The sequence below is a fragment of the Schistocerca americana genome, chromosome 8 (assembly GCF_021461395.2).
Source record: "Schistocerca americana isolate TAMUIC-IGC-003095 chromosome 8, iqSchAmer2.1, whole genome shotgun sequence".
Taxonomy (NCBI): domain Eukaryota; kingdom Metazoa; phylum Arthropoda; class Insecta; order Orthoptera; family Acrididae; genus Schistocerca; species Schistocerca americana.
Genome location: NC_060126.1, coordinates 440,000,302 through 440,021,908, shown reverse-complemented (window position 1 = coordinate 440,021,908; position 21,607 = coordinate 440,000,302).

Here is a 21,607-nt window from a genome sequence, read left to right as displayed (position 1 = left end):
TGTGCCCTACATCCTGCACGAAGATTGATCTGCAAGCAACTCCAAGCGCCTTGGAGGTTGCAAAGTACTGGGCACATGTAATATATATATATATATATATATATATATATATATATATATATATATATATATATACAGGGTGAGTAACCTAACATTACCGCTGGATATATTTCGTAAACCACATCAAATACTCACGAACCGATCCCACACACCGAACGTGAGGAGAGGGGCTAGTGTAATTGTTTAATACAAACCATACAAAAATGCACGGAAGTATGTTTTTTAACACAAACCTACGTTTTTTTTAAAAATGGAACCACGTTAGTTTTGTTAGCACATCTGAACATATAAACAAATACGTAATTGCTGCCGTTTGTTGCATTGTAAAATGTTAATTACATCCGGAGATATTGTAACCTAAAGTTGACGCTTGAAACCTCCGACGTTCAGTTGCGTGGTGTAACAAACACGGGCCACGGTCGGCGAGCAGCATCTGCAGGTACATGTTTACGATGACGACCGTGTTTACGATTGTGGATGTAGTGCACTGTTGTGGTTTGGTCTAGCTGTCGCAGTGTCCGCATGTAGCGCTTGCTGCTATTGTTATTCTGCATTCGTCTCCGCACGCAGACCAACTGTAGAACACCGTGTTACCAGACGTCTGTGTTCTATGGGCGAGTGTCGACGAAATGCAGCTGAAGCCTGCAGGGTGTATGCAGAACGGTACCCCGACGGAGAGCATCCAACGTGCCGCACATTGCAAAACATCTACCGCAAACTGTATGCAACAGGTATGGTCGTAGCACGCAAACGGGTCCGTAACAGGCCCGTCACAGGAGAAGCGGGTGCAGTTGGTGTGTTAGCTGCTGTTACCATGAACCCACACATGAGTACACGGGATATTGCGAGAGCCGGTGGACTGAGTCAAAGTAGTGTCAAGCGCATACTGCATCGTCACCGCTTCCACCCGTTTCATGTGTCGCTACATCAGCAATTACATTGTGATGACTTTAATCATCTAGTGCAATTCTGTCAATGGGCATTAACAGATAATGCGTTGCAGTTCTACCTGTTTACCGATGAAGCACGTTTCACAAACCAGAGGGCAGTGAATCTACGGAACATGCATTACTGGTCCGTGGACAATCCTCGCTGGCTCAGACAGGTAGAGCGACAGCGACCGTGGAGTGTAAATGTATGGTGCGGAATCATTAGCGACCACCTCATTGGTCCTCACTTCATTGCAGGGGCCCAAACAGCTGCAACATACATCGTGCTTCTACAGAATGATCTGCCAACGTTGCTCGAAAATGTCCCACTGGACACGCGTCGACGTATGTGGTATCAGCATGATGGTGCACCTGCACATTCCGCAATTAACACTAGGCTGACCCTTGACAGGATGTTCGACGGGCGTTTCATAGGACGTGGAGGACGCATAAATTGGCCAGCCCGTTCTCCTGATCTTACACCTCTGGGCTTCTTTCTGTGGGGTACGTTAAAGGAGAAGGTGTACCGTGATGTGCCTACAACCACAGAGGATATGAAACAACGTATTGTGGCAGCCTGCGGCATCATTACACCAGATGTACTGCGGCGTGTATGACATTCATTACGCCAGAGATTGCAATTGTGTGCAGCAAATGATGACCACCACATTGAACATCTGTTGGCCTGACATGTCGGGACACACTCTATTCCACTCCGTAATTTAAAACGGAAACCACGTGTGTACGTGTACCTCACCCCTCATGGTAATGTACATGTGCGTCAGTGAAAAAGACCAATAAAAAGGTGTTAGCATGTGGACGTAATGTGCTGTTCCAGTCTCTTCTGTACCTAAGGTCCATCACCGTTCCCTTTGGATCCCTACGTAATTCGGTGCTCTCCGATACACACGATCGAACAGCGGAGGAGTGGTACTCAAGCGTCAACTTTAGGTTACTATATCTCCGGATGTAATTAACGTCTTCAATGCAACAAACGGCACTGATTACGTATTTGTTTATGTGTTCAAATGTGCTAACAAAACTAACGGGGTTCCATTTTAAAAAACGTAGGTTGGTGTTAAAAAACATACTTCCGTGCATTTTTTTATGGTTCGTATTAACCAATTACATTAGCCCCTCTCCACACGTTCGGTCTGTGGAATCGATTCGTCAGTATATGATGTGGTTTACGATATATATCCAGCGGTAATGTTAGGTGACTCACCATATATATATATATATATATATATACATATATATATATATATATATATATATATACTCCTGGAAATTGAAATAAGAACACCGTGAATTCATTGTCCCAGGAAGGGGAAACTGTATTGACACATTCCTGGGGTCAGATACATCACATGATCACACTGACAGAACCACAGGCACATAGACACAGGCAACAGAGCATGCACAATGTCGGCACTAGTACAGTGTATATCCACCTTCCGCAGCAATGCAGGCTGCTATTCTCCCATGGAGACGATCGTAGAGATGCTGGATGTAGTCCTGTGGAACGGCTTGCCATGCCATTTCCACCTGGCGCCTCAGTTGGACCAGCGTTCGTGCTGGACGTGCAGACCGCGTGAGACGACGCTTCATCCAGTCCCAAACATGCTCAATGGGGGACAGATCCGGAGATCTTGCTGGCCAGGGTAGTTGACTTACACCTTCTAGAGCACGTTGGGTGGCACGGGATACATGCGGACGTGCATTGTCCTGTTGGAACAGCAAGTTCCCTTGCCGGTCTAGGAATGGTAGAACGATGGGTTCGATGACGGTTTGGATGTACCGTGCACTATTCAGTGTCCCCTCGACGATCACCAGTGGTGTACGGCCAGTGTAGGAGATCGCTCTCCACACCATGATGCCGGGTGTTGGCCCTGTGTGCCTTGGTCGTATGCAGTCCTGATTGTGGCGCTCACCTGCACGGCGCCAAACACGCATACGACCATCATTGGCACCAAGGCAGAAGCGACTCTCATCGCTGAAGACGACACGTCTCCATTCGTCCCTCCATTCACGCCTGTCGCGACACCACTGGAGGCGGGCTGCACGATGTTGGGGCGTGAGCGGAAGACGGCCTAACGGTGTGCGGGACCGTAGCCCAGCTTCATGGAGACAGTTGCGAATGGTCCTCGCCGATACCCCAGGAGCAACAGTGTCCCTAATTTGCTGGGAAGTGGCGGTGCGGTCCCTTACGGCACTGCGTAGGATCCTACGGTCTTGGCGTGCATCCGTGCGTCGCTGCGGTCCGGTCCCAGGTCGACGGGCACGTGCACCTTCCGCCGACCACTGGCGACAACATCGATGTACTGTGGAGACCTCACGCCCCACGTGTTGAGCAATTCGGCGGTACGTCCACCCGGCCTCCCGCATGCCCACTATACGCCCTCGCTCAAAGTCCGTCAGCTGCACATACGGTTCACGTCCACGCTGTCGCGGCATGCTACCAGTGTTAAAGACTGCGATGGAGCTCCGTATGCCACGGCAAACTGGCTGACACTGACGGCGGCGGTGCACAAATGTCTGCTTGTGTCTGTGTATGTGTGGATGGATATGTGTGTGTGTGCTAGTGTATACCTGTCCTTTTTTCCCCCTAAGGTAAGTCTTTCCGCTCCCGGGATTGGAATGACTCCTTACCCTCTCCCTTAAAACCCATATCCTTTTGTCTTTCCTTCTCCTTCCCTCTTTCCTGACGAGGCAACCATTGGTTGCGAAAGCTAGAATTTTGTGTGTATGTTTGTGTTTGTTTGTGTGTCTATCGACCTGCCAGCGCTTTTGTTTGGTAAGTTTCATCATCTTTCTTTTTAGATATATTTTTCCCACGTGGAATGTTTCCCTCTATTATATTCATATATATATATATATATATATATATATATATATATATATATATATACTCCTCCCAGTACACACACACACACATATATATATATATATATATATATATATATATATATGTGTGTGTGTGTGTGTGTGTGTGTGTGTGTGTGTGTACATATCTATTGATGTGTGTGGCTACTGTAAATCTGTATGTTTCTGACTCGAGAATAATGCAACAGCTTTTTTTTATGAATCACTGCTCTTGTTTCGGACGCCTCCACGGTACGATGCTTTATGGAGGCTCCCAGTCTTTTGTGTGGAGAAGAAAATGTAAACTTGTATCAAAAGGTATTCAATACAGTGTTTAGCGTAAGTTTGGGGTTTTCTTTAGCACGAGGAAAAGCCTAGCTCTGCCGAGATTCCTACTACGAAAATTTTTTATCTCTAAGACGACGCCTTATCGCTGCGACCTGGCCAGAAGGTCTCTTTAATTTTCCTGTAGGCAGTATCTATCCTACCCCTAGTAAGATAGGCCTCTACATCCTTAAATTTGTCCTCTAGCCATCCGGGCTTAGCCATTTTGCACTTCCTGTCGATCTCATTTTTGAGACGTTTGTATTCCTTTTTGCCTGCTTCATTTACTGCATTTTTATATTTTCTCCTTTCATCAATTAAATTCAATGTTTCTTCTGGTACCCAAGGATTTCTACTAGCCCTCGTCTTTTTACCTACTTGATCCTCTGCTGCCTTCACTACTTCATCCCTCAGAGCTACCCATTCTTCTTCTACTGTAATTCTTTCCACTATTCCTGTCAATTGTTCCCTTATTCTCTCCCTGAAACTCTGTACAACCTCTGGTTTAGTCAGTTTATCCAGGTCCCATCTCCTTAAATTCCCACCTTTTTGAATTCTTTACACAAATTTAAAAAAAAAGTATTAGCCGTGCGGTTCTAGGCGCTTCAGTCTGGATCCGCGCGACCGCTACGGTCGCAAGTTCGAATCCTGCCTCGGGCATGGATGTGTGTGATGACCTTAGGTTAGTTAGGTTTAAGCAGTTCTAAGTTCTATGGGACTGATGACCTCAGCTGTTAAGTCCCATAGTGCTCAAATACTTTTGAATCATTTTAAAAAAAAGTAAACCTGAATCATGCCACCTCCACTTCATGGTGTGTTTACAGAAGACTTTCATATACTGTTCAGTAACGTCTTTTATGTTGACACACTCTCTGACTATTTGTTCCGGGATGCTGATAGCTGCACAGTTGTGTACATAGTTCCGCGTAGTCAGCGAGTACACAACTTTCCCACTAGAGCGCGGCCCCCTAAGCACAACAGCGCAGGTGCAGCTCTCGTCCGTCTACGCACTACGAGATGGCGCTGCCATAGAGATGGACCAAATTCTCCTTCCACCGATCCGCGTATTAATATGTAATGCAGCCAATGAGATTGCTGCTAACATAGAACCTTTTCTTCTCACGGATCACACTCGCGCAGTGATACATGAACGCGTGAGGTATTATAACGAGTGTACGGACTTCCGATTAGTCATTATGCATTTGTCTGCACCAGTCTATACCAGTCTGCATTAGTCTATACCAGTTCTACATTTGTCTGTACCAGTCTATAGTCAAGTTTCAGTTTGCGCCTAATAAGAGTACCATATTCCTGTACATAGCCATGAAGATAAATGTATAGACACTTTTGTCAGGTATCAGAGATATATGTGAGAATAAAATTAACGTACCAATACCAAAGGAACTTCAGATTGTCAATTGTAAATAGCATCCAGAACCAAGTTAAGTAATTTTTATGCATGTTATTATTTTACTAATGTGAAAATGAATCAAGTTCTCTTTAAAGTTGGTCACCGTCAATCTGTTACTCTAAGCGTTCAAGTGGCATTTCTATCGTCTGACCTAACGACAGAAGATAAATACGCCATGAGAAGACCGCGAGACTTATTGCTGACACTCGCCTACTTCGTTAGAGCGACAAGTCAAATAATCTGATGGTGTGTGTACTGAAGGTCTCACAGTACGCTCACCACATGCACATTCACAGGTGTCTGTGGGGCGTTGCCGTATTTTTAGTAAATGGGTAGGATATGGAACGTGTATCGACAGGTACTCATTGCGCCTATGATCGGCGAATAGCATTTTTTTTTCTTTTATGTCAGAAAGGAACTGGTTTGGCTAGATTGAAAGCTATCAGTCGGACAACATGACGCCGCAGGTGGTCACGACATTGACAGAGGTCGATGTCCAGCCCCGACCACTGAATACCGTGAGACAGCAGCTGCAGCAGCGCCGGTGGCGCACAGTAGCGGGGACGCTGCGCTGGCGGGCGACGTTTTTTGCCTGCACGCTGTTCCCTCAGCTCCCCTTTTTTTCCCTTCCGCTTCTCCAGTTTCCGCAACGGCAGTGTCGTTGACAGTTCATTTGTCTCCGCATTAAGTCGACAAATTTTCTAGCGCGCTTCCGCCTAGCAGGAAATGTCACCGGATATAACGTCGGAGAGTGGAATTGTTTCATTAACTCAAAAAGTCGGAAGGTATGGTGGGACCAACCCTCTGCCCAGTCTAAAATGTGTGTGTGTGTGTGTGTGTGTGTGTGTGTGTGTGTGTGTGTGTGTGTGTATGTGTGTGTGGCAAAGAGAGGGGCAGAGAGGAATGGTGGGATATACAGCAAAAGTAAGTAGAGAATTGGAGGGGGAGCTTACTCTGCCTTCCATGTATGTATGTGTGTGTGTGTGTGTGTGTGTGTGTGTGCGCGCGTAGAGAAAAAGAGACAGAAAGGTACAGAAAAAGACAGAGAGAGGAACAGGACAAAGTGGAAGGGTATTAGGTCAGCGGAAACTGCTGCATTTCATATCCTCCTATGAACATCGTAACGCATTTTTCTCGTTGGTGTAATCTCATCTCACGAGAGGACTCGCTGCATAAAGTCGTTTAATATTACTTCAAGGGACTTAACTACAACGCACACTATGAGTGTGTGTGTGTGGGGGGGGGGGGGCTTATGAAGTCAATTCGACTTTGGTTTCTGCGTTCTTCCTGAGAGCCACCTGACACAGGTATTCTGTTATATCACAGCGGTTAAGACAAATCGTGACGGGTCGACCAAGTTATTTTACAACCTCTGACATCATCTGTTGTAGTGAGGGAGCTAAAAACAAATGATGAAAAGTAATACCCCACTCTCTTCCCCTTTCGGCAGCAATTTCCTCTCGTGGCTGAAAATCGTATCATCAGTTTTTTCCATAAAATGTGTCTAGGGAAATAGAGGAACAGCGTTGAATGAGAGCAATGGCGAAAAATCTGTCGGATTTTATGAGATGGAGCACCCGTATTGACTGACTTTCATTGGACCCTGAGTCTTCCAGCCCGCAGTCTTCATTTCTAAGTATCTATTATAAAGAAACAGATTATGCCTTTTCGGGATCCTTCGATTTATTTTCGTACGAGTTATTTTCCTTCATGAGCGTCTTGTTCGACGTATTTCCTCGCTTGCGTAGTCATCATTGTAACATACACTCACTAATTGCTACTAAGCAGTCACAGGTAACAGAAATGGTATCATGAACAACTGGTTTCGATTTCTTAGCAGGTCATTATTATGTGATTTGCATTCGTTACACAGTAAGTTGTTGAAGGCCAGCAGAGACGCTCAGAATGTGAGCAACGTTTCTAGTCTGCGTACGTCTGTGACGTATTTTATTGTATTGTATGTGTTACTTACGAGCAACAACTGTTTTAAATGAATAGATGCCTTTATATTGTACACATTGGCAATCACAATGAACACTCACAGGTGAATACAAATAAATTACAAAGCTGACCATGCTGTTGCAAGCCAGCACCCAGCATCACCTTTTGGAAACAAAGATGTAACTTCTATTTGCACTATCTGGAGATGAACTTGGAAAGATTCGGAAACTAGTTAATGGAATGAATGAATATTTCAAAAAATGACTGGTTGCAGTTTTCTGTATGTACGTTCAGCATACCGGGAAGGGTTCTAAAACATCACCAATGGATAAACTTGATCTAAATTTTACAATGGAAAAAGTACGAAACGTGCACTTAAATTTCTTGGAGATTACAATAATGACTCCAGACGCCCACGATACACAGAAAACCCACACCAACAGATACAATTACACGGCAGACATCAAATCAGAACTCAAACGTATGAGCAGCAATTACATACATGCCCCTCAAATTAAACGTAGAAATATTTGTTACAGACAGCTACACAAAACAAATAAATACCATGGTACAAATAGCTAGAAACAATGGATAAAAACTTAGTAACAAAGCTGAAAAACAAAATCATAAAACAAGAAAAAGTAAACAGCCGACTACCAAAAACACGAGGAAAGTATCCTTCACAAACAAACATACGAGACACAATAACAGGAACAGCACAGAGTGAGAAAGAAAATGAAAACGAAATGTGGTATAGAATGACATAAACCATAACTGCGCGCATAGAATATCTAACATTACCAGCATACAAAGCATAAAGAATCTAATGAAACAATTCAAAATTGTTTCCCAAGAGCAACAGAACAATACTAATCTGTGTCAGAAAGCTGGGAATTTATAATACACTACGTTTGTTAGAAGATATGAAGGACAAACATCAATAAAACCGTGACGCCCTCACACTTTGTACCTTCGCATGAGAAAATTACGATAGATGTTACGAATATAACTACACAGTCTTCCGCGACAATCTTACGATTAAAAGGTCTCGATTAACTCACCGCGTCAGATTTGGAGAAAATCCCAACCTGTCAGTGACAGCCTCCATTATCGTCCTCAGAGGAAAAATCTGAATGCAGCGTAACTGCCGAGAGGAGCTTTTATGCCTTGCAGATGGCATTTGTTTGGCTAGTTTACGTCATGATGACTCGACGGAGATGGAGCGTTCTGTGGTGGCACCCTCTGCGTCCATGCACCTTCTGGACACCTATTGGTTGACATTAATACGGGGTGTGTCTGCCACGCTTAAAACTTACAGAAGTGGCGTATGAGGAGCTCGTTGGCCATTCTTTTTAACTCTCTACAAACAGATATTGTGCTAGACGGACCTCTGGTAGGACTTTGAAACTCACGAGTGATTCCTTTCCCTTATTTCAAGTAATTTTTTTCAACCGTCCTTCGTACTTCTGTCCATCAGTGCATAGGGTCCGCCTGGTCTTGGTTAAGCTGTGGATGTTCCTTCTTATTTACAGTTCACAATCACATCGCCAATAGTCGACCCACGCAGCTGTAGGGGGGTCTAAATGTCCCCGATAGAACCGTTATTTAGCTGACATGCAATGACTCTTCCGCGCTAGAAGTCAATGAGGTCTGCTGCCAGATCCAATCTACTGTTACTGCTTCGGTACTGGCCACACAATACCCACACAATACCTCTCGCCTCCTTATATACTGGCGGACCCGCCTGTCCTGACATCTTGTGGGGGAATTCCGCATTACATAGAGGTGTCCGGATGCTTCTGATCAGATAGTGTATGTTCAAACATAATCCCGACCTTATTGAGTAGAGCCGGCTGCTCTGGCCGAGTGGTTCTAGGCGCTTCAGTCCGGATCCGCGCCGCTGCTGCAGTCGCAGGTTCGAATCCTGCCTCGGGCATGGATGTGTGTGATGTCCTTAGGTTAGTTAGGTTTAAGTAGTTCTAAGTCTAGAGGACTGATGACCTCAGATGTTAAGTTCCATAGTGCTTAGAGCCATTTGAAACATTTTTATTAAGTATATGTGCACGGCAACCGCAAATTTTACAAAATCTCCGTAACTAAGAGGAGGTTGAAGTTTAACAGAAGGATCTGTAATAGGCCTAATACTCAATCACGTAACTGCTGCCAAACTCACAAGGCATGTTGTAAACCTCTTGTAGTGTCAGGTACAGATTACCTCTAACAGGTCTTTAACATTAATTTTCCCAGGTCGCTGGAAGACAGGTCTGATACGCCAGGTTAGCCAAGAGCGCTACTGCGCTGCTTCCTGGACTCGGGTAGGCGCGCCGGCCCCAGATCGAATCCGCCTGGCAGCTTAACGACGGAGGCCGGTGTGCCGGCCAGCCTGGATGTGGTTTTTAGGCGGTTTTCCACATCCCACTAGGTGAATATAGAGCTGGTCCCCACGTCCCGCCTCAGTTACACTATTCCATGGTCTACACTAGACACAGACATTTGGGGTACACTAATTCCGTCCTGGGGGGGTACAGGATGGCGGCAGGAAGGCCATCTGGCCATCCCTTAACATAACCTTAACAAATCCGATTAACTATGCCGACCCTGCATCATTGCTGGAAAAAGGCACAAGCAAAAGAAAAGAAAAGAAAGGCTGGAAGACAGGTCTGATTTCTTGATTGTTTACGACTCTGCCAGTCTTGTTGTTGTACCACATACTGCAAGCCGCTCTGTGTGACGGTCCTCCTGACCTTATTGAATGGAATCACGTCTTCGTTTATTACACAGAGAGAAAGACTAGCTTTTCTTAAGTTTTCATCTCTATATAAGTACTCATTTCACTTAATGTTTTGAAAGCAGCAGAGGAATACATGTTATCTGAAACATTCTGTATGTGTATATAGACTGGACTATAATTAATAGCAAAAGCTGACACAGGTGTAAGCACATGATAATATGTAGAAACAAAAACGTTGCTGTAAAAGTGTGTCTGAAAGGTAATTGTGATTGTTGTATGAATGCATGATGTCTGTTCTTTCGGGCTTGTCCGACTGTGGCTCTGGCTGGGAGTGTAACTCGTCCACGAAGCATGTCGGGATAGTCCACACATTAGCGATAAGCATTGTGTCTGGATGGCTCAGTGTTTAACCCAACTGCCTAGTAAACAGGAGTTCCCACGTTCGAGTTCTGGTCCATTTCATTCGTTGCTGCTGATTCCGCATAAAGCCCGATGCAGCTGCTTTCATCAGTTCCTCCCTTTCCGCTCCCTCCACTTACAATTAAATAACTGCGACTACGTAGTTAAAGCACCAGTGACCTCGTAAGAAGGATGCTGTAATCACTTCTTACATGGAGTATTTTTTTAATTATTATTATTCGTTTGTAGAATTTTGCACTGTGGACCTTATTTTCTACATTTTAAGATTTCTGGTAGTCCCTGCCCACAGTAAGAAATGTTTTGGGTTTTTCATTTACTTTTGTTGCTCTGATGGTGGACAGGCAGTGGAGTTCCATCGTGGATGCCTTCTGACGCCCATTCTGTGAGTTGGTAGCGGCAGGTTAGCTTCAACCTTTTCCCCTCAGCCAAAAACGATATTTTTCCAGCTCTTCTTCGTAGTACTGCCAACCTGGTTTCTTTCCTTTGTCTCTGTATACCGATGGGTGATTATAAAAACTATCGTTACTTCGTTATGTCTTTATGAAAGGACTCTTAAATTGTCATTCCATGCCTTTCACATACCTTTACAAGACCATGGAAACTATTTTTAATGTCAGCCAGAAAGCGGGGAAGAACGTGCTGACCGTAATCTCCAGTCTGCAAGTCCACATTACACTTGCTGCTCACTAAACGAAAATGTTCCTAATGGCTATTTACTCAGTGGGATCAGGAATTATGACTATAAATAAAAGGTTTGATTTTAACTGATTGTTATATTCAAAAGCACAAAATATAAATCTTAGTATTCTATCCAATATACCTATCGGGAACAGCACTATTAACATTTCAGAGGCGACCTCTAGTGGAAATTCGAAGTAAATGGTCTATCACCCTGACTTCTAACCACCAAAATTTAATTGCACGCCTTAGAAGTGGAAAATAACCTCGTCACTTTTTTTCTCTTTAGATCGTATATTTTGCCTAACATGTCCATTTGATCATCCTGTGAACTTAAAATGTTAACATTAATATACAGAAGCATACACTGACGAAGTTACTTTAATTTTCAGTTTCACTCTTTGATTATGGTGCAGTCCTTTGTATGTTAAGCACAGATGCTTTATGATGACGTGCCGCTGGTATTAGTGAACTGGGATAGTCCCCGGCACATTGTCTATCCTCTGTCTCATCTCAGTGATACAGCGCTTATTTCGCCTCATCTCTTTACTGCCCTTAAGTTGCTTATTCAGACACAACTAGTGAATTACATGCCGTGTTGCGCTGTTACTGTTGGTAAAAATTCGGTTTCTGGCCCCCTAGTCTACATCTACATCTACATCTACATTTATACTCCGCAAGCCACCCAACGGTGTGTGGCGGAGGGCACTTTACGTGCCACTGTCATTACCTCCCTTTCCTGTTCCAGTCGCGTATGGTTCGCGGGAAGAACGACTGTCTGAAAGCCTCCGTGCGCGCTCTAATCTCTCTAATTTTACATTCGTGATCTCCTCGGGAGTTATAAGTAGGGGGAAGCAATATATTCGATACCTCATCCAGAAACGCACCCTCTCGAAACCTGGCGAGCAAGCTACACCGCGATGCAGAACGCCTCTCTTGCAGAGTCTGCCACTTGAGTTTATTAAACATCTCCGTAACACTAACACGGTTACCAAATAACCCTGTGACGAAAAGCGCCGCTCTTCTTTGGATCTTCTCTATCTCCTCCGTCAGACTGATCTGGTACGGATCCCACACTGATGAGCAATACTCAAGTATAGGTCGAACGAGTGTTTTGTAAGCCACCTCCTTTGTTGATGGACTACATTTTCTAAGCACTCTCCCAATGAATCTCAACCTGGTACCCGCCTTACCAACAATTAATTTTATATGATCATTCCACTTCAAATCGTTCCGCACGCATACTCCCAGATATTTTACAGAAGTAACTGCTACCAGTGTTTGTTCCGCTATCATATAATCATACAATAAAGGATCCTTCTTTCTATGTATTCGCAATACATTACATTTGTCTATGTTAAGGGTCAGTTGCCACTCCCTGCACCAAGTGCCTATCCGCTGCAGATCTTCCTGCATTTCGCTACAATTTTCTAATGCTGCAACTTCTCTGTATACTACAGCATCATCCGCGAAAAGCCGCATGGAACTTCCGACACTATCTACTAGGTCATTTATATATATTCTGAAAAGCAATGGTCCCATAACACTCCCCTGTGGCACGCCAGAGGTTACTTTAACGTCTGTAGACGTCTCTCCATTGATAACAACATGCTGTGTTCTGTTTGCTAAAAACTCTTCAATCCAGCCACACAGCTGGTCTGATATTCCGTAGGCTCTTACTTTGTTTATCATGCGACAGTGCGGAACTGTATCGAACGCCTTCCGGTAGTCAAGAAAAATAGCATCTACCTGGGAGCCTGTATCCAATATTTTCTGGGTCTCATGAACAAATAATGCGAGTTGGGTCTGACACGATCGCTGTTTCCGGAATCCATGTTGATTCCTACATAGTAGATTCTGGGTTTCCAAAAACGACATGATACTCGAGCAAAAAACATGTTCTAAAATTCTACAACAGATCGACGTCAGAGATATAGGTCTATAGTTTTGCGCATCTGCTCGACGACCCTTCTTGAAGATTGGGACTATCTGTGCTCTTTTCCAATCATTTGGAACCCTCCGTTCCTCTAGAGACTTGCGGTACACGGCTGTTAGAAGGGGGGCAAGTTCTTTCGCGTACTCTGTGTAGAATCGAATTGGTATCCCGTCAGGTCCAGTGGACTTTCCTCTATTGAGTGATGCCAGTTGCTTTTCTATTCCTTAGACACTTATTTCGATGTCAGCCATTTTTTCGTTTGTGCGAGGATTTAGAGAAGGAACTGCAGTGCGGTCTTCCTCTGTGAAACAGCTTTCGAAAAAGGTGTTTAGTATTTCAGCTTTACGCGTGTCATCCTCTGTTTCAATGCCATCATCATCCCGTAGTGTCTGGATATGCTGTTTCGAGCCACTTACTGATTTAACGTAAGACCAGAACTTCCTAGGATTTTCTGTCAAGTCGGTACATAGAATTTTACTTTCGAATTCACTGAACGCTTCACGCATAGTCCTCCTTACGCTAACTTTGATATCGTTTAGCTTCTGTTTGTCTGAGAGGTTTTGGCTGCGTTTAAACTTGGAGTGGAGCTCTCTTTGCTTTCGCAGTAGTTTCCTAACTTTGTTGTTGTACCACGGTGGGTTTTTCCCGTCCCTCACAGTTTTACTCGGTACGTACCTGTCTAAAACGCATTTTACGATTGCCTTGAACTTTTTCCATAAAAACTCAACATTGTCATTGTCGGAACAGAAATTTTCGTTTTGATCTGTTAGGTAGTCTGAAATCTGCCTTCTATTACTCTTGCTAAACAGATAAACCTTCCTCCCTTTTTTTATATTCCTATTAACTTCCATATTCAGGGATGCTGCAACGGCCTTATGATCACTGATTCCCTGTTCTGTACATACAGAGTCGAAAAGTTCGGGTCTGTTTGTTATCAGTAGGTCCAAGATGTTATCTCCACGTGTCGGTTCTCTGTTTAATTGCTCGAGGTAATTTTCGGATAGTGCACCCAGTATAATGTCACTCGATGCTCTGTCCCTACCACCCGTCCTAAACATCTGAGTGTCCCAGTCTATATCTGGTAAATTGAAATCTCCACCTAAGACTATAACATGATGAGAAAATTTATGTGAAATGTATTCCAAATTTTCTCTTAGTTGTTCTGCCACTAATGCTGCTGAGTCGGGAGGTCGGTAAAAGGAGCCAATTATTAACCTAGTTCGGTTGTTGAGTGTAACCTCCACCCATAATAATTCACAGGAACTATCCACTTCTACTTCACTACAGGATAAACTACTACTAACAGCGACGAACACTCCACCACCGGTTGCATGCAATCTATCCTTTCTAAACACCGTCTGTACCTTTGTAAAAATTTCGGCAGAATTTATCTCTGGCTTAAGCCAGCTTTCTGTGCCTGTAACGATTTCAGCTTCGGTGCTTTCTATCAGCGCTTGAAGTTCTGGTACTTTACCAACGCAGCTTCGACAGTTGACAATTACAATACCGATTGCTGTTGGTCCCCGCATGTCCTGACTTTGCCCCGCACCCGTTGAGGCTGTTGCCCTTTCTGTACTTGCCCAAGGCCATCTAACCTAAAAAACCGCCCAGCCCACGCCACACAACCCCTGCTACCCGTGCAGCCGCTTGTTGCGTGTAGTGGACTCCTGACCTATCCAGCGGAACCCGAAACCCCACCACCCTATGGCGCAAGTCGAGGAATCTGCAGCCCACACGGTCGCAGAACCGTCTCAGCCTCTGATTCAGACCCTCCACTCGGCTCTGTACCAAAGGTCCGCAGTCAGTCCTGTCGACGATGCTGCAGTGGTGAGCTCTGCTTTCATCCCGCTAGCGAGACTGGCAGTCTTCACCAAATCAGATAGCCGCCGGAAGCCAGAGAGGATTTCCTCCGATCCATAGCGACACACATCATTGGTGCCGACATGAGCGACCACCTGCAGATGGGTGCACCCTGTACCCTTCATTGCATCCGGAAGGACCCTTTCCACATCTGGAATGCCTCCCCCCGGTATGCACACGGAGTGCACATTGGTTTTCTTCCCCCCTCTTGCTGCCATTTCCCTAAGGCGCCCCATTACGCGCCTGACGTTGGAGCTCCCAACTACCAGTGCGCCCTCACTGACTAGTTCTCAGTCAGCGACCTCTCCGAGCAGCGCGGGAGAAAGAACGGCCTCACTCTTTAAGGGGAGTCAGAAGAGGCCATTTTAAGACACAGTTGTTCCAGCCGTCGGGGTGAGTGTGCAGTGTGTTGAGAATGCCAGAAATCAAACTATGTTGTCGGTATCAGCACCATTGGCTGCCTTTTTACAATGATTCGTGTGATGTTAGTTTTGCGCGAGGAATTTTGATGAGAAGTCCAGTATTGCAGTTCTAAGTCGAGAGCTTGTTCGTTGGGCCATGTTTCACGAGGAGTGATAATGGCAGATATTAGCGTCATTCTTAGTGCTCAGACGTAACTGCTTCCTTGCTGTTAATTTACCGGTGACACTTAGTTCTTTTCTCCTCCAAATTTTTTGAATGAATCAGTGTGGTCATTTCTTACCGACGTGTAAAACGATTGCCCCACGGATGCAGCCTGAGTGTCCATAAGACGTTTAATCTCTTTCCCTCTTGCTGCCTGTTCATACTCATTCCGTTTATCGCAACGACAAAGCGTTTGATGATATTTTATTCTTGTAACCCCTTCTTCAGGCCATCCCTTGGTGGTGTATAGTACATTCTTGCAGGTCCCCTGAGCCTTTTCCCTATCGGTAAGCATGTGCAGAGTACAAGCTCCTTCAAGTATGCATTACCCGGATTTTATGTCCGCCACCTTACCAAATTCCGTACAACATGGGCACATATATTTCATGCAGTTTTGTCCGCAGCTCGTGGTCGTGCGGCAGCGTTCTCGCTCCCCGCGCCCGGGTTCATGGGTTCGATTCCCGGCGGGGTCAGGGATTTTCTCTGCCTCGTGATGACTGGGTGTTGTTTGATGTCCTTAGGTTAGTTAGGTTTAAGTAGTTCTAAGTTCTAGGGGACTGATGACCATAGATGTTAAGTCCCATAGTGCTCAGAGCCATTTGAACCATTTTTCATGCATTTGTGTTTCAAGAAGAACTCCATTTTCCTAATGTTGACTTGTTAGAACATCTTCTTCTTCTTCTTCTTTCTTTCTTCGTTTGGGGTATCTAAGGGCGAAGCACAAATTTCAAAGCTTCCTTCTTTGTTGTTATTTCTTTTTCCTACAGTATTCTTTCATCTTTTCACTATGTATCCTTTTTCTCTCCTCGGACCACTTTGACCCTGACTTCTTCTCCCTCCTGCCTTCGAATCCTTCCATTTTTAATACTTGTTTAATACTGTTGCATCTTTTTCACTTATGTTGTTTAAAAAAATGGCTCTGAGCACTATGGGACTTAACATCGATGGTCATCAGTCCCCTAGAACTTAGAACTACTTAAACCTAACTAACCTAAGGACATCACGCAACACCCAGCCATCACGAGGCAGAGAAAATCCCTGACCCCGCCGGGAATCGAACCCAGGAACCCGGGCGCGGAAAGCGAGAACGCTACCGCACGACCACGAGCTGTAGACAATGTTGTTTCTTTCTAAATCTTTCCTTACTTCTTGAATCCAGGCTATTGTAGACTTCTCGTCCCAAAGATATTTAAAAATAGGATTGGTTAACTTGTTCCTGTTCATTCTGTATAAGTGTCCAAAAAATAGCTGTCGCCTCTTTCGTCGTGTTTCATTTATGTTTTATACGTTGCGATAAACTTCATAATTGCTTCTTAATTTCCATACCTCTGTGTTTTTTAGTGGCCCAAGTATTTTTTAAATGATTTTTCTTTCTAGTTCAATACTAAACATTCGCTTGCATAAAGACATTCTGATTTTACTACTGTGTTGTAGAGCTGTATCTTCAGATTTTTGAAGGAAACCTTTTGTTGTAGCCATTCCTACTTATTCCGTAAGCTATCTCCGCTTAATGTTCTCTATATTCTACAGCCATTTTCATGGATAATTTCTCCCAAATATTTAAATTTATTTACCCTCTTTAACTGGCCAATATCGGTTGTTAGGGATATTTGTCGTAAATTTTGTTTTTTCTGCAGATATTCTTAAGCTTGCTTTGTTGGCTATCTCTTCTAAGAGATTGATATGTATTCCAGAATTTGTTAGGTTTTCAGAAAGAATGGAAAAATCATCCGCAAATGCTAAACAGTGAATTTCAATACCTTTGCTTTTAGTTCCCAGTCTGATTGGTGATAGCTTCTGTTCTTTTAGTTTTTGTTTCCATTCTCTTACTATTTTCTCTAGTACGTATTTAAAGAGGAGTGGAGACAGGCCATCACCTTGCCTTACACCTGTTATTCTGTTGAATGCCTCCGACATTTCACCCCGAAAATTTACTTTTGATTTGGTGTCTGTGAAAGTTTCACGAATAAGGTTTACTAATTTAGATTTGATACCAAATTCTCTGATCACTTTATCTAGTGTTTCCCTATCAACCGAGTCAAATGCCTTTTTAAACTCTATAAATGTTACAGCTACATCTTTGGAGTTTGTCAGTCTGAGGCGAATTACGGGCTTTAGGTTGAAAATCTGTTCTGAGCAAGATATGCCCTTTCTAAATCCTCACTGATATTCTCCCGAATATCTATCAAGTGTTATTTCTACCTTGTTTAGTAGTATTATTGAAAAAATTTTATAGCCCACTGGCAACAAAGACATACCTCTGTCGATATTTACATTTTGCTTGTCACCTTTCTTGTGCAAGGGATGGATGACAGCCACTTTCCGGTCTTCTGGTATCTTGTCAGTTTCTCATATTTCTTTAAACATGAGCTGAAGGATAGTTATAATTTTTGGTTGAGACCATTTAATAAGTTCAGCTGTAATAGTCTTCTCCACTGGCCTTGTTGTTTTTCTGGCTACTTATTGCTTTTTCAACTTCTTCAGCTGTAGGTGGTGGATCTGCTTCTGTATTTTCAAAGAGATCTGCAAATTCTAGCTTACAGTTTGGTGTCCTAACAGTTCAATAATTTTTTAAGGTACTTTCTTAGTATTTCACAATTTTGGCTGTTGTTTAGGCCTACTTTACCATTTTCATCTGTGAAGGAAATACTTGGAGCTTGGTAGCCCTTTAGACGACTCTTAAACATCTGATAGAAGTTCCGGGAGTTATTTCTTACAAAGTTGTTTTGTATGTCAAGAAGTTGTGTGTTCTCAAAAGATCTTTTAGCACTCTTTCTTATTCTTGCTGTTTCTTTTCCTTTGCATTCTAAATTCATCAAGGTGATCAGGCTTCCCAAAACATTTAGATTCCTTCCACTGTTTTGTTCTTTCTGTAACTGCTTCTTCACATACTTCGTTCCACCAGACTTTCTTCTTCAATTTGTTCTTCCAAATACATTTTTTGCTGCCCTGTTGATTTCTTTCTATAATTATTCCCGGTGACCTGATTTAGTTACTTTAATTTCTTCGTAAAAATTTTTTATTCCCTCTTTGTTGACGTTAAGCCCGCCTGTATTACATTTAATTAATCTTCATATATTTTCTTGTTCCAGAATATCAATAATGAAATTAAGAGTTATGCTCATTTATCTCCTGAAAAGGAGCGAAAATTTACCCTCTAATGAACGAGCGGATCAGTCCCACAAATAAGAACATCAGACTCAGGCCGCCCGGGGTAGCCGCAATCTGAGGACCCTTGCACGTTTGCGCGGCTCTCCCCGTCGGAGGTTCGAGTCCTCCGTCGGGGATTGGTGTCTGTGTGTGTGGTCCTTAGCGTAAGTTTAAGTTAGATTAAGTAGTGCGTAAGCTTGGTGACTGATGACCTCAGCAGTTTGGTCCCGTAAGACCTTACAACAAATTTGCAAATCAAACTCTGGTAAAGCTCTAGACGATTTTTCCTGAATAAAGTCATCACCAGGACAAAAGGAGACGCAGTTCATCCGCGCAAGTTTTGTGAGTGAAAATTTAGACCCGAGTAGGCTCTGATTCTCCTTTGCCCAATGCACTTGGGAGAGAGTAAATAAAATTTACGCTTTCTGCCCAATATGCGTAGTGTGTGCGTCTCTGTCTCGTGGAGAATCTCCGCTCTCTGTGACACGAGGTCCTGGACGACAGGGCTTGTTTCACAATTCCTGAAGGCTGACTCTTTCGGCCATATACTTAAATGAGAGCGAAATGCTCGTTAACTCACATCATGAAGTAGATGAAGTTCAGGAATGTTGCTACCAGGGTAGCAAAATATCCGATGGCGGACTGAGAAAGGAGCACATAAAAAGCAGACTAGCACTGGCAAAAACGGAATTCCTGGCCAAGAGAAGTCTACTAATATCAAACACACGTGTTAATTTGAGGAAGAAATTTCTAAGAATGTACGTTTGCGACACAGCATTGTATAGTAGTGAGACACAGACTTTGGGAAAACCACAACAAAAGAAGAGAGGAGTATCTGAGATGTAGCGCTACGGGTGAATGATCAGTGAGGAAATGAATATGTGGAAAACACTGACAAGAAGAAGGGACAGGATGGTAGGACATCTGTTAACTCATCGGGGAGTAAATTCCATGGTACTAGAGGGAACTGTAGAGTATGAAAACTGTAGACGATGTTAGGAATGCACAGACTGGGATATGTCCAGCAAATAACTGAGGATGTAAGATGCAAGTGCTACTCTGAGATGACGAGGTTGGCACAGGAGAGAAATTCGTGGTGGACCACGTTACACCAGTCACAAGACTGATGACTCAGAACTAAAAATAAACGCATAAATCGCCATCTAATTGGGCTCCAATTTCACTCATGACATACCTTAACAAGATATAAGTACAATATTGTCTCAGCACGTTACTCGTCAACATTTATTGTACACTAGTACCTTTTAAAGGACTTCTGCATAACGTCCTCATATTTGGATACAGTGCTATTCTTTTAGACTCCTGTTGATCATAACACTGCAAAATTCACTGCTGTAGCTCTTCAGTCCCAGCAGTGGGAATATGCTATTCATTTTTGAGACGACGTCAGACTTAAACATCCCGAGGACTGAGATGAGTTATAAATAAACTGGAAACAGTCTTGATCGCATAATTCCTCATTAAAATTTATGCGATAAGACTGTTTCCAGTTCATTTATAATATTTATAGATCGCTGTTTCCTATAATAAGAACTATGTTCTTTAAAATGAGATGAGATACCTGGGATCACAAGCTTAAACGACCTGCTCGACTTACTCATCTCAGACCATATCGACGTGTTACACATTAACTTACATCATCAGCAAAATATGCCAGTACTCCATTCAACAGCTTCGCGACATGTCCATGGGTGAAATTTCAGCGCAGTTAGAAGAGGACTCAGTGATCCACTAGTAGCGTCTTTGATTGATAATCAAAAATTTCTAAATCCCGGGTTCGAAACAAGCCACTACTTGACTTTCGACTAATAATCAGCATTGGCGGCCGGAGACATCCAGCATAAGAAGCCACCTTTATTCTGCAAACGGAGGAGCGGACAGAAGTTCAGCGCACTCTCTTGCCCTTGAGTGGGAAACTGTCTGTAAAGGCGGAAGAATCAGCAATAATCAACGGCGTGAGTGGGCAGAAGCCAATGGAAACCACTGCATTAAAGACACATAACGTGTGTCCACAGGACATGGGACCTGTGATTGAAAAAGTGTCATGATTATCTCTTCGTTGGCAAAAGTTTCCGGAATAGTCCACCATTCGGATGTCTGGGAGAGGACTGCCAATGGGGACCATGAGAAAAAGATCGAATAAACAACGGAAGCATAACGTTCTACTAGTCGTGGAGTGTAATGCCAGAAGCTTGAACGTGGTAGGGAAGCTAGAAAATCTGAAAAAGGAAATGGAAAGGCTCAATCTAGGTACAGTAGGAGATAGTGAGATGAAATGCAAAGAAGACAAGGGTTTCTGGTCAGGTAAGTACAGGTAATATAAAATGGTATAACGGGAGTAGGATTCGTTATGAATAGGAAGATAGGGCAGAAAGTGTGTTACTGTGAACATTTCAGTGATATAGTTATTCTTATCATAATCGATAGCAAACGAACATCGATAATGGTAGTTCAGGAATACTTGCCGATGTCGCAAGCTGAAGCTGAAGAGATAGAGAAAGTATATGAGGATATTGAAAGGGTAATATAGTACTTAAAGGAAGATGAAAATGTGAAGTCATGAGGGACTGGAAACCAGTTGGGGGGGGGGGGGGGGGAGGACAGAAGAAAAGAATACAGGACAATATGGGCTTTGGGCAAGGAATGAGATAAGGAAA